Genomic DNA, 14,376 nt, shown 5'->3' on the forward strand with positions numbered 1-14,376 from the left:
ACCTGGGACCACCGTATAAAACGCGCCGCATACTTTCCGCTCGCTTTACGAAGATTTCTGGCGAACCGTACCACTCCAGAAAAGGACACAGAGCACAGATCACAGCGCAGTATGAACGGCTCAGAAAACGAGAGCATCTGAGCTCGGGTGTTAAAACGCCGCTCCCCTTCCATCCTTCAGGTTATTATAGGTACTTCATGATGCTTATACCAACAGCTATATTGTTTGGGCATTTCCCTTTAATCCTGTATTTTTTCCGGAACTATCAACTATAGCATTCAAAGCAGCTAGCAAACCTGCATGGCCTCAAAATCACTGTTTGTTGGCTAGAGCCTTGTACATATTGGTATCTGGAATTTGATTTTAGGGCAGTTAATTTTTATTCCACAGCTTTTTGTTTCCGTTCAGCATGAGTGTAGTAGAGGTGAAGAAAAGATGGCCTTTCAATTCCCCTGACTTGCAGAAAGATGTCCGTAATTTGATGTGTCCATATCTGCTAATAATTTTTTCATGAATCCGGGCCACAGACATGGGCACAGTAAATTCATGACAAAACCATTAGCAGACATGGACATGAAGGTGTTTGTGATTCCATTGTCCAACCCAAGTCTTCCCTGTGAATTGAAGGGTTTATGTTGTCTTAGTGTTTTGACGCTATAACGAGTTGCTGAACACTTTGGTAGGTGTCTTTTTTTTTTCTTTGGCCATGTGCATCCTTAGTGTCTCGACTAGCTCTTGACATTTTGTTGTTGCAGAGGCTTGTGTAATTGATATCTTCTTGATAATAATATATTTCCTTTATCGAACAAAAAAAATTCATGCCCAGGGTCCCAATAATCTAGCTAGGAGTACAATCTTCTATTTTTGATGTGTCTATGAACACAATTGGTCGTTCAGGAAAACATGATCATTTAATCATGATTCAACTCTGCTTTAAACAGGGATAATTGTTTTTATTACTATTGCTTTGCTCTCGCATAGATGAGTTTGAGACGGAACAACCAGCTGCTACAACACAACAAGGCAAGGCGCGCACTTGAGTGCTGCTATCCATCAACAGGCCGGGATCCTAGCAAAGATGAAGGCACTGACTTTAGGAGCACTTTGTCCAATAAAATTGAACCATTTCGCGATCAAGATAGCATGGTTGTTGAACCGTCTCCATCTTGAACGGCTGGGTCAATTAAGTCATGGTTAGACACTCGTTTCCCAGCAACAAGTTTGGACTTGCCCAAAACAAGATGGTCAACGATCAGACTACACGCAAACGTGGCTCAGCCATCCCCTCATACGAAGGATTTACTTATCTTAGTAATTGATGCAGATCCATCTGAACAAGATGCAGTTATAAAGGAAGACATTACCCCTCGATTTGCTCTTGTAGCTCCTCAAATTGAAGCGGATCTGATGGAATCAATGGTAAGGAACACCAAAGTTTGTCTCCTGATCTTATTCATGCTATTGGTATGCACATGTGGCAGAACCATCTCTCCACAAAGCAAAGCTGAATCTGAAGCCAAAGCACTTTTAACATGGAAGTCTACTTTCATGTTCTCCGATGCGAACGGCTCTTCTCCACTCTGGTCATGGTCACCGGCTACCTCCACCTGCAGTTCTTGGTCTGGCATAAAGTGCAACGCCGCTGGCCACATCACACAGCTCACGGTTCCCGGAGCCGGCATCACAGGCACGCTCGACGCCTTTGATTTCATCACATTCTTGGCCCTCACAATTCTCAACCTCAGTGGCAACCATCTCATGGGCACCATCCCTGCCAATGTCTCCCTCCTGACCTCTCTTACCTCCCTCGACCTTTCAAACAACAACCTCACCGGCGGCATACCGATGGCGCTTGGGACGCTGCACCACCTGCGAGTTCTTCTTCTTCGTGACAACCCTCTAGGTGGGCCGATCCCGGCGTCTCTCGCCAAGCTCGGCGCACTGCAGCGGTTAGACTTGCAGGCTGCACATCTCGTCGATAAGATTCCAGTGGAGCTGGGACACCTGGGAGCTCTCACCTTCTTGGACCTGTCAAGGAACAACCTCTCCGGCGGATTGCCACCGTCTTTTCCTCGGATGAGGGAGATGAGGGAGTTCTACTTATCAAGAAACAAGCTCTCCGGTATGATTCCACCTGACCTGTTCACCCATTGGCCTAAGGTAACTATGTTTGCCCTACACTATAATTCTTTCACTGGAAGCATACCACGGGAGGTAAAGCAACCAAGCTGCGACTCTTGTCGCTTCACACCAACAATCTTGCGGGTGTAATTCCAGTGGAGATCGGCAACTTGGTGTGTCTTGAGATGTTGGATTTGGAGAAGAACTCGCTATCTGGATGGATTCCTGCTTCTGTTGGAAACTTGACGCTACTCGTCATCATGATTTTATCTCTCAATGACCTCACTGGCTTGGTGCCCAGTGAAGTTGGTAGTATGTCATCACTACAAGGCCTTGACCTCAGCAATAACAAGTTGGAGGGTGAGCTACCTGCAACAATTTCATCGCTCAAGAATCTGCACGATCTTGACTTCAGTAACAACAAGTTCACTGGTACAATACCAAGCATTGGTAGTAGAAAACTGATCTCAGCTGCCTTTGGCAATAACAACTTTGTGGGAAGCTTCCCTCAGAAATTTTGCCAAATCACTTCACTGGAAATCTTGGATCTATCTAGCAACAAACTGTCGGGTGAGCTCCCTAACTGCCTGTGGGACTTGCATGATCTGTTATTCCTAGATTTATCAAGCAATGCTCTCACTGGGGATTTTCAGTCAACTGGGTCCGCTAATTTATCATACTAGCAAGGACTGGCGCGGCGGCACGCCGCGCCGTGAAGGAAGCAGCAAGTTGAATAGTGAAATATGCTCCTATTTTAAGTTAAAACGGTGTAAAAACATTTAGAAGTGAAGCTTGCATTGCATACCTCATTAGGCACTAAACACTAATAGCATGCAACGCTAGATTAAGTCATACATTCAGTAAATAAACTAAACTTAAGTAGTAGGGTAGATCACTATGCTCAGGCAAGTGCTCTGATTATTCTAGCCTCTTGCCATCGCTCGTTGGCGTTATCTTCATCCTCGGAGGAGAGGATGACGGCATCACTGGCTGTACCCTCAGAGGTTCTTCGTTGGTGGTGTCATCTTGGTCCGACCAGTCGAGCTCCTCCTCTTTGTGGGTCTAGCCTCCGTAATCTCATTCTCTGACTCAACTAAATCTTCGATCACCTCCTTTACTGTATCAAAGTTGCATTTTAGGAACCATAGAAATGTTACTGATTCAGATAGGTAGCAATTTTATAAAATTTTATATGCAAACATCGTTAGGAACGCCCTGCAACCAATCCATTTATAAACTATATATCCACTTGATCATATTTCAAAGAGGCCAAGACTGACAAAAGTTAAACAATCCCACTTAATTAATTACTAATCTAGAGAAGGAATCTAATTAACTGTAAAACACTAAATAGGAACGCCCTGCAGCCAATCCATTTATAATGCACTTCCCCAATATTATAGAAAGATTTAATTTGGTTTAATAGTAGAGGCATTAGAAGAGCATGACATCGATGCAAATCTGAGTGATATTTTTGTTTTCTCACGTGACATTTTACATCCCAAATTTTAACAACAGCTTAAAGCTTGTCTATTCCAAGGATAATGCCATCTGGGTGGAAAGTTGATGTTGATGTGTATCCATTTTGTCCAAAAGCCTTAAGTATCTTTGAACATGATAACTTTCTATAAATTTGGTATCAAGAGGGTAATCATGGAAAAGAATAATAAGACCATTGCATGAAAATTAAGGTGAAACAAAATTTTGCTTATTTCCGCATACCTAGCAGATCATTTTAAAGGAAAAAAAAACTTAGCCCTCTATCTTTGAAAGGTGATAAAATTCGGCTAACTAATAGATGAAAAGAGGGGTTTCCCTAAAAAAAACAAAGGATTAGCATTTCAGATCTGACATATTAGTGAGCATGTTATATTTCGAATCTGATATGCACTTTTGTTAGAATAGAGATACGGCCCTACGAAAATAGGAGAACAGATCTGCAATTAGCGATAAGGCGGGGCATTTATGATAAATATAATTACCTGATTGCCAAAAATTCAGAATATTTCCTTTGATCTATCTGTGTCAAAATTCCATTTCTGCAAAGAACACATGACTTAAGATCATAGGCCTAGCAGGATGTATGCATGTACAAATATAAAATGAAGAATATGTACCCCCAACTAATAATTCATAAAGAAGATAACAGTAGTCAATCCACATAACCTCCACATAATTATGCAAGGGTTATCGGCTTGCTATAATAAACTATATACAACACCAACTGTGTTGAAAATATTTCCGAACATAATAATGATGCCAAAAAACTGACAGCAAAAGGTAAGGCATGTTTACTTCTAATTAATAACGACAATTAGAAAGTTGTATGCTTACTCTATCTGAGATAAGTTAGCTAAATAGGTCAATAATGTATCTACAATTTTTAAAACATTGACATGAAACAATCAGAGGCACACATTGAAAGATACTAATACAAAAAAAAGGACTATCCTGTAAAACTCAGAATGCAGTAGGTAACTTCTTTACTGTTCTTACTAAGTTTATTTTGCATTCCCATTAAAGAGGACCAACTACCTGGTGGCAGATTTAACATCAGTTAGCAACGTGATAGAAATTATTTCTTTCTTGATCAATTGGTCAATTAAATATCTCAACTCTTGCGAATTGGCTGATATGAGAGATTCATACGAGAGCATTGACCTGGTAGTGAGGGAACATATCTTAGAATATTGCAAGCAGCTAGAACTGAGAAGTATGGAATATTTATCATAGTACTGCAAGCAGTTGGAATCGAAATCTAAATCACAGTAGTAGCTCCACGTGCTTCAATTGTATATAAGGTCAGTTTACTCAGAATATTGCAAACAATTGGAATATAAATTACATCAATAAATTTGAATGCTTGATTGCTGAAATAGTAGCCTTTTGCAAACTTTGTTATAAACCAGTTAATCCCTACTTGGCTAATCTATCAAAAATATATGGGTATATTCTGTCATACCTACATAGTCATTAAATATTTATTTGCAGAAAATTTGTAGTCTGGGATTTAAGATGAGAAGGCCTTAAGTACACATAGGTAGTAGATGAATACAGAATATGCACAACTGGGCCAAAACAATCGGTTGCATTCAGCTACCAATATTTCCCATAAGTGTATATACTGTTGGGATTCACCCATGGATCGATCACATCAAACTAGACGAACACACACAGATACAAAATTTATCGCCAAGGGTGCGTGTCGCACCCTCTAAACTACTCTTTATTGCTTTTCTTATTTTCTCGTTGTTACAACTTGATTACAAGGAGCAGCTAACCTCGTGTATATATACACGAACATACCAGTTCCTTTTAACCGACTCGTACTATTTTTCCTAGACCAAACCGACATGGACTACTGAACAAAGAAAGACCTAGTCGTACGTGACTACAAAACCAGAGTCTAACTCTAAACCTATTCTTAGCAGACTCAAACTAGGTTACCTACGTATTGGCATGCAAACCAAATACTACTTGGAAGCTAACACATTACTATGACTCACGATACATGCATGTCCAGGCTGGACATACGACAGACTAATCAAGATTAGTGCTAACAATCTCTCCCTAATCTTGAATCTATGTCTTCCGTGCTTCTCCGATCTTGACTCCTTGCATATCCGCGTCTTGTCTAGGTCTCGCTCCACGACAGGTTTAATTGGCTCTCCCCAATTTCAACTTGGCGAATTTACGGAACAACTCAAGCATGATCCGGACTACCCAGCCACGCTAGCAACCGTGGAACACACCGTCCACCCTAGCGCAATACATGCCGACTACCTCGTGGACTACACCATCCACTCCAGCCTCATGTAGAGACAGGTCCTCATTAAAGAGACTCCCCTTCACTGGTTTACCGCCCCCTTCACACTTGACATTGATCCTCTCGTCGAGACACGTAGATGACTTGGTTGAGGCACGCTGACAGCTACCCGCTATCCTCTTGTTGCGTCTTCGCCCATGGTGATATCCCTCACCGGACAGTCCCTCAACCTCCACACGCTTCAACTGCAACAGATCCTCACAGAGACAAGCACTTGGACACAACGACGACTCACAGACTCGACGACGACCCGACGTGCCAACTTGCACGACCACGACTCGTTGACTCATCGGACTCCTCTGAAGACGACTTTGACGAAAAACCCGCGGACGACGATCTTGACGAGACTCCCGGTACCACACCTCGGCACCACCTCTCCCATCAACGATCATCCACCACCTCGCCTCGCCAACAACAGCGCGACGCCTGCTCCACCCGGCCGCTTCGCTGAGCAACGGTCGCCCGCCCCGAGGCGCTAGTAGGGTCGCCTCCCCGGGGCAAGCGTGGCTTCAAATCTTCGACCTCGCTTTGATACCAATTGTTGGGATTCACCCATGGATCGATCACATCAAACTAGACGAACACACACAGATACAAAATTTATCGCCAAGGGTGCGTGTCGCACCCTCTAAACTACTCTTTATTGCTTTTCTTATTTTCTCGTTGTTACAACTTGATTACAAGGAGCAGCTAACCTCGTGTATATATACACGAACATACCAGATCCTTTTAACCGACTCGTACTATTTTTCCTAGACCAAACCGACATGGACTACTGAACAAAGAAAGACCTAGTCGTACGTGACTACAAAACCAGAGTCTAACTCTAAACCTATTCTTAGCAGACTCAAACTAGGTTACCTACGTATTGGCATGCAAACCAAATACTACTTGGAAGCTAACACATTACTATGACTCACGATACATGCATGTCCAGGCTGGACATACGACAGACTAATCAAGATTAGTGCTAACATATACACTACAAAACCTCAAATTTGGTAGGCTAGGTACCTGAATGAAATCAAAGTGTGGGAATAGCTTGAGAAAGTTGAATAAGTCTGTCACTGAACGGATATGCACCATAGGAGACCTGCACCATGGACTCCAATAGCAAGGAGCATGTTGCCTTGGCCTTGACCAGCGCCTCCATGATGGGCGGCAACCGGTAAGTACTTCCACACACCTAGTCCCCCACCATGCAATGTGGTAAAGCAGTGATGGCTTGACTTGACTGAACTGAAAAAAGAAAAGAAAATATGTGATAAATTATCAGATCAAGGGAAGTAAAAAAAAGGCAGGGAGAGGAATGGTTCACCTGGAAGCTAGAGTTCCTGCGCTGGTGGTCGCCTGCCGCCGCGCCCGATGTTTGCATTTTAGATTAGGGTGGCGACATGGAGGTGTGGTAGGACTCGGGGGATAAACAACATAAAAAAAACATCCAGCACAATGATGTTAGGTAGTGATTGACAGAACATCTAACTTGCTCCATGAAAACCAATACAAAGCCTCAGCCACTTTAAAAATCAGAATCTAAATCTACTTTGTAAATGGCAATGTGATGCAATACTGACAGCGGGAAAACAATGTCATTCCATCATTTAGATATTATAACTGGAAACATGTTCCCATTACATAGTGTAATACATAGGCAAAGAAAACATACTATGCAAACTATCTGTGCCTCCGATTACAAAAGATTTAGTGCACTGTATGAACAATTTGTGCCTCCTGTGAGGTGATGCGGACATCCTCAAAGGCCTTGTGGCAGTGGTGTTCACGGCGGCACGCCGCAGCAGCGATATGATTATTTGGTAGATGCACTACCGAGTAGGGCCACTCTCTGCTGAATGCACATTCCTTTGATCCATCTCTAGCATCCATTTTATTCAACTGAACACTGCACAGTCGTAGCAATGAATTGTTCGAACCAAGTAGTCCTTCAACCATAACTAAATTCTGAGCAGATTTGCATGGCCATAAACTCAAGTAATTGTGGGAAAAGGCGATAGAGATGACCATGAAGTACTTTGTTCTGCCCAAAAGAGGAAGGGATGCTCCAGTCAATTTGTTGGCTTTTAATTGCCGCAAAAGAGAATTTATATTGGTTAGTTGCAAGTGCATGGGTGTATATTATGTGTACAAATTACTTTTAATGGTCGACAGTTACACATTGAGGACTGAGCTGGGAACAACTCCTTCAGGGCGATTGGTTCAAAGATACCCCAATTAAGGTTTCATTTTGTTCATAAGTTAATGTTGGAATCTAAGATTAGTGTAATAGTACTCTAGTAGAGTCTAGAATGCTCTAGGGGAATTGGAGATTAGTAGTAGTCTCCTAGGAAAGTCTAGAATATTCCAGTAGTGTGCTAGAATCTAAGTTAGTTTATTAGCAAAGTCTAGAGTATTCTAGGGAGTGTTAGTATAGTAGTAGTGTCTAGACTATTCTAGTGTATGAGTTAACATGTAAGCCTAAGTTGAGCTATATATATGAGAGGTGTGGAGGTCCAAGTGACCAACCCATCCACAATTTCCCCAAAATCCTACATGGTATCAGAGCTAGAGCCAGTGATGGTGTGTGCTACGGGCTGCCTGTGGTGATTCGGTGGAGTGAGGTGGAGTTCCGCAAAATCCAGGGGAAATACAACAGACGGGCAGAGGAGTGGAGTGCTGCCTAGGTAGAAGTGTTGATGTGAGCTGCTGCAAAGGTGCGGAGCCAACCGTCTGCAGCGTTCGGAGTGGTGGTGAATCTTGGAAAGTTCGGTGTGGTGGTGAAGGGAGCAGCTGGGTGAGGTGCAGCTGCTTGTGGCTTGCAGTGAAGAGGGAGAAGCAAAGGTGCTGATTTCTGCGTGTGCGAGTAGAGGACAGAGGAGAGACCTAAGCTGCGTGTGCAGCCGGAAGAAAGATCCGGAGGGGCCGAGAGATCCGCAAGAGTAGGTCAAATATAGCGAGAGAAGAGAAGAAGCACATAAGCTGGTTTGTTGGTGATTTTCAGCAATATTGATCAATGGGGGAGAATCAAACAATTGAGAAGCTACTTGAGAAAATGACTCAATTGCTCAAGGAGATTGAGAAGTTGAGACAATCAAGGGAGAGTGCAGAAATTCCAAAACAAAGTGGAAAAACAAGCTGTCCTAGGAAATTGTGTGAATCTTGCACAAACGGAAGAAGCAATCTCAAGTCAGGCTCCTGCATTAAATGGAACTTGTTCAAATTGGATTCTGGATTCGGGAGCATCAGCACATGTCACGGGTAAGTGGAGTGAGTTTGCATCATATACTCCACATCCACCCATGCATAAAGAGACAATCCAAACAGCCGATGGAACTTATCAACCTGTGAAAGGGGTCGGCACAGTGAAATGCACTCTGTCCATTACATTGTCTTCGGTATTATATGCTCCATCGTTTTCGGTGAGTTTGGTGTCTATGAGCTCTTTGGTTGATGATATTGATTGTCGAATAATTGCCGATCGATATAATTGTATAATTGAAGAGAGGAAGACTGGAAGGAGGCTTGGGATAGGTGTGAGACATAAGGGATTGTGGTACTTGGATAGAAGGGAAACCGATGAAGCGTTGTGCACTCGCTCTCACAGTTGTTACCAATGATGATGAGGCAAGGTTGATACTCCAACATTGTCGATTGGGCCATATGTCCTTTGATACTATGAGTAAGATATTCCCTGAAGAAATGAAGAAGGTGGACAAAGAAAAACTTGTGTGTGATGCATGTGAGTTTGGAAAACACACCAGGACATCATATGTGAGTCGTGGATCTGCGGAGCACGTTGCCCTTTGTACTGATTCACTCTGATGTATGGACTTCCCCGGTGGTCTCTGTTAGCGGGATGAAGTATTTTGTCACCTTCATTGATTGCTACTCCCGAACGACTTGGATATATCTTCTGAAACATAAAAGTGAGGTGCTTACATGCTTCAAGGACTTCTATGCATATGTACAAAATCGCTTCAACGCTAGTATTCAAATTATCAGGACAGATAATGGGACGGAGTATGTGAACAATGAATTTGGCAATTTTCTTTCCCAAAAGGAATACTTCATCAAACTTCATGTCTCGATACTTCTCCATAGAATGGAGTAGCTGAAAGGAAGAATCGTCATCTGCTTGGAGGTGGCTCGATCACTTATGTTTACCATGAATGTGCCCAAATTCTTGTGGAGTGAAGCGGTTATGATCGCTACTTATCTCATCAACCGGATGCCCTCAAGAGTGCTTGGGATGAAGACTCCATATGAAATGATCTATGGCCAAAATGAGTTCATCGTTCCGCCAAAGGTGTTTGGGTGTACTTGCTTTGTTAGAGACCGTAGACCTTCAGTGGGAAAATTGGATCCTCGTGCTGTGAAGTGCATCTTCATTGGATACCCATCTGGACAAAAGGGCTACAAGTGTTGGAGCCCTAGTGAGCGGAGAACATTTGTTAGCATGGATATGACATTTAGAGAGTCTGAGCCGTTCTATGGAGAGAAGACGGACCTCAGCTCGTTGTTTGACTTTGACTCTCCTAGCACAATCGAAGCTAGTCGAGAGGGGAGAGTGAACTTTTGAGGACAAAGGAACATGAACCATCCAGAGTTGTTGTTGGTTCAATTCCATCTCCTACGAGTGAAGAGAGATGGACAAAGCCAAATGAGGAAGAAAATCTAAGGGTGTCTACAAGGAGACAAGCTACAAGTGAAGAGAGATGGAGAAAGCCAAACGAGGAAGAGAACTTGAAAGTGTATACACGGAGAAAATCGCAGCATGAGCAGCAGCAACAACAGGTTCCCACGACAAGTGACACACAGGTGCAGGGGGAGCAACATGTGCAACAACAGGCTCCCACGACAAGTGACACACACAGTGCGGGGAGCAACATGCTCCAACAGGTGTTGAAGCCGATGAATTGTCTGATGACGCAGGTCCATCTATTACGAGGGATTCAATGGACTTGCCCATTGCCTTAAGAAAAGGAACTCGAGCTGCAGCTAGAAAACCTCCAAATTGGTACCAGGAGGAGCATGACATTGCTAATTATGTATCATATGCATCTCTATCTACGAACTACAGGGCCTTCATCGTATCATTGCAATCTGTGGTGATCCCAAGAGATTGGAAAGAAGCAAAACAAGACCCAAAGTGGTACGAGGCCATGTTGGAGGAAATGAAAGCTCTTGAGAAGAACAATACATGGGATCTTGTTACTCTTCCAGCTGGAAAACGTCTAGTTACTTGCAAATGGGTGTATTCCGTGAAGCAAATCCCCAGAAGGGAAAATAGAATGATACAAGGCAAGGTTGGTGGCAAGGGGTTACAGTCAAACATATGGGATTTACTATGACGAGACCTTTGCGCCTGTTGCAAAGATGAGTACTATAAGAACTCTTATTTCTTGTGCTGCTAACTTTGGTTGGCCCTTGCATCAGCTGGATGTCAAGAATGCTTTCTTGCATGGAGATCTCCGGGAAGAAGTTTATATGGACATTCCACCGGCTTTAGTAACTCCAACACCCAGGGGAAGGTGTGCAGATTGAAGAAGTCTTTGTATGGTCTCAAGCAGTCACCAAGGGCATGGTTTGATAGGTTCCGGAGAGCCATGTGCAATATGGGTTACAAGCAATGTAATAGGGATCATACCGTGTTCTATAGGCATTCAGGGCGTCGTATTACCATCCTTGCAGTTTATGTGGATGACATTGTTATCACTGGAGACGATAATGATGAAATAAGCCGGCTGAAGATGAGATTGAGCAGAGAATTTGAGGTTAAGGATCTAGGACAACTCAAGTATTTCTTGGGTATTGAGATTGCGAGATCTCCTAAAGGAATAGTTATCTCTCAACGGAAATATGTGTTGGATCTACTCAATGAGACTGGTATGCTTGGGTGTCGGCCTGCTTCAACTCCTATTGAGCAAAATCACCAGCTATGTGCTCAGTCAGGAGATCCAGTTAATAGAGAGCGCTACCAACGGCTTGTTGGTCAACTTATCTATTTATGCCATACGAGACCTGATATATCTTATGCCGTGAGTGTGGTGAGCCGCTACATGCATGACCCAAGAAGTGGACATCTAGAGGCAGCTTATAGAATTTTACGCTATCTGAAAGGAAGTCCTGAAAAAGGTCTATGGTTCAAGGCCAATGGACACTTGAGTGTGGAGGGATATTGTGACGCTGATTGGGCAAGTTGCCTTGATGACAGAAGGTCAACATCAGGCTTTTCTGTCTTCGTAGGAGGAAACTTGGTATCTTGGAGGAGCAAGAAGCAGCATGTGGTCTCAAGATCAAGCTGCGGAAGCGAGTATAGAGCAATGGCGGTGTGTTTGTGTGAGATATTATGGATGAAAGGCCTCCTATCAGAATTGAAGCTACTGCGGAGAGGGCCATTGAATCTTTGGTGCGACAACAAGTCAGCAATAAACATTGCTAACAATCCCGTTCAGCATGACCGAACAAAGCATGTGGAAATAGATCGATTCTTCATTAAAGAACGGCTTGACGAAGGAACCTTGAAGTTAAGCCATGTAACCTCTAGAGAACAAATAGCAGATTGTCTAACCAAAGGATTAGGTAGTAAGGAATGTTTGTTGGCATGTAACAAGATGGGAATGATAGATATCCATCGCCCATCTTGAGGGGGAGTGTTGGAATCTAAGATTAGTGTAATAGTACTCTAGTAGAGTCTAGAATGCTCTAGGGGAATTGGAGATTAGTAGTAGTCTCCTAGGAAAGTCTAGAATATTCCAAGTAGTGTGCTAGAATCTAAGTTAGTTTATTAGCAAAGTCTAGAGTATTCTAGGGAGTGTTAGTATAGTAGTAGTGTCTAGACTATTCTAGTGTATGAGTTAACATGTAAGCCTAAGTTGAGCTATATATATGAGAGGGTGTGGAGGTCCAAGTGACCAACCCATCCACAATTTCCCCGAAAGCCTACAGTTAACATACACATATCTTGCTAATTAAAGTGACCTCTCTGCCTATATGATCTTTGTAGATTTCATCCAAAATGAGCATAGTGTGTCGGTGCATTTACATATCATTACTGGAGTATGAAGGGCTAGGAGAGTACAAAAGAACGTCTAACAGCTAGTTAGATAATGAAATGGTCTAGTTGGCAGTACATTTTTTAATGCGTTATGTGAAACTGGACCAGGTAATAAGCTAAGTAATTTTTCTACATTTTGTTTTTCATGGTCATCCCATATTTATTTTTCTCTTATTTCCACATTCTCTCAATCTTCCCTCTCTGAACCTGCCAATGGCGCGCAATCTCGACGGGCGGCGCCCCGTTCCAAATAAAACCAGACTTTGAATTGCAACTTGAAAACTGATAATAATGTAAGTATTAAAATATTACTTTGGATAGAATAAAAACTAAGAAAATAAATATCTACTCAAAATTAAACTGAATGTCATATTTAGCTTTTGTAGCATTTCCCTTTTAGCTCCTGATAATGGAAAGGTTGTCGCGAGATATTTTATTATATGACCGACATAAGCATGAATACCACATGAGAAAGATGCAAGTTGGCGAAGTGTCATGATTCTTCTCTAAATAAGCAAATAGCATCCACCATCACATCTCACTCACTTGTTTCTATGTTGGAGATGGGCGGAAGTCAGCGCGACAAAAGGATCTGGAAACAGACTAAGCACCTGCAATCCGCATTCCATAGCGAGATGATGTGCACAACACCTTTGTCAGGGACCAATCATAAGAGAAAAAAGGAGCTATATTGCACATAGAAATTGCAAGTTCATTGCCATCCTATAGGCTATGTCAACCGTAAAAGTAGCCTTTGTCAGGGACCAATCATCAGAGGAAAAAGGAGCTATATTGCACATAGAAATTGCAAGTTCATTGTCATCCTATAGACTATGTCAACTGTAAAAATAGCCCAGTAACTTCAGATTGGTTGGTTTTTGCCACTTGGGATTGGCTAGACCGCCACAGTCCAAACTGAATAGACGCGGGGATGAACAAATATTGTTTATGCGTGCCGGTTGTACAGTAAAAAATATGCTACTAAATCAATATAAATTGGCAGCAATAAATAATATGAACAACAGAAAAAGAGCAACGTATGTTGGGGAATGTAATAAGAAAAGAAAAAGGGACTTAGCAAACTTGAAAAAACTGGATTTCTGTTGTACGCAGATGTACCTGCTTACATTCGTCTTACTTTACCTGCGGCTCATGAGAGCAAAAACCAACCAAACTTCAGAGAAAATAAATTCAAAGTTAGAGCACCAAGAATATGATATGATGGTCAGAGCTAGTCTCCTGCTTGAAATTGTTACAAATGATTAGTGGTGCAAAAAAGAAATGTGATGGTGAGTGCATTCCTTTCCACAATTTTTTACCCCCAGCTTGGTTCGAACAAATAACTCAAATGTAGCCACATAATGTATTGACCTTCCTA

General features: G+C 42.5%; 1 long non-coding RNA gene and 1 pseudogene across 2 annotated transcripts; one reads left to right on the forward strand and one right to left on the reverse strand.

Moving 5' to 3' along the window:
• The first annotated feature begins 567 nt into the window (after positions 1 to 567).
• On the forward strand, positions 568 to 2,804 carry LOC124694874 (annotated as a pseudogene).
• A 208-nt stretch (positions 2,805 to 3,012) lies between these two features.
• Positions 3,013 to 7,282, reverse strand: LOC124696205. 2 transcript variants are annotated; one of them, XR_007000652.1, is made up of 4 exons: positions 7,266 to 7,282; positions 6,962 to 7,186; positions 4,104 to 4,160; positions 3,013 to 3,238 (listed from the first exon to the last, which is right to left on the reverse strand). It is a non-coding gene; the product is annotated as an uncharacterized LOC124696205 (long non-coding RNA). The 2 variants fall into 2 exon arrangements; XR_007000651.1 differs by lacking the exon at positions 7,266 to 7,282 and having other exon boundaries at positions 6,962 to 7,257.
• Between the last annotated feature and the right edge of the window lie 7,094 nt (positions 7,283 to 14,376).

This window comes from Lolium rigidum, chromosome 3, assembly GCF_022539505.1.
Source record: "Lolium rigidum isolate FL_2022 chromosome 3, APGP_CSIRO_Lrig_0.1, whole genome shotgun sequence".
Lineage (NCBI taxonomy): Eukaryota > Viridiplantae > Streptophyta > Magnoliopsida > Poales > Poaceae > Lolium > Lolium rigidum.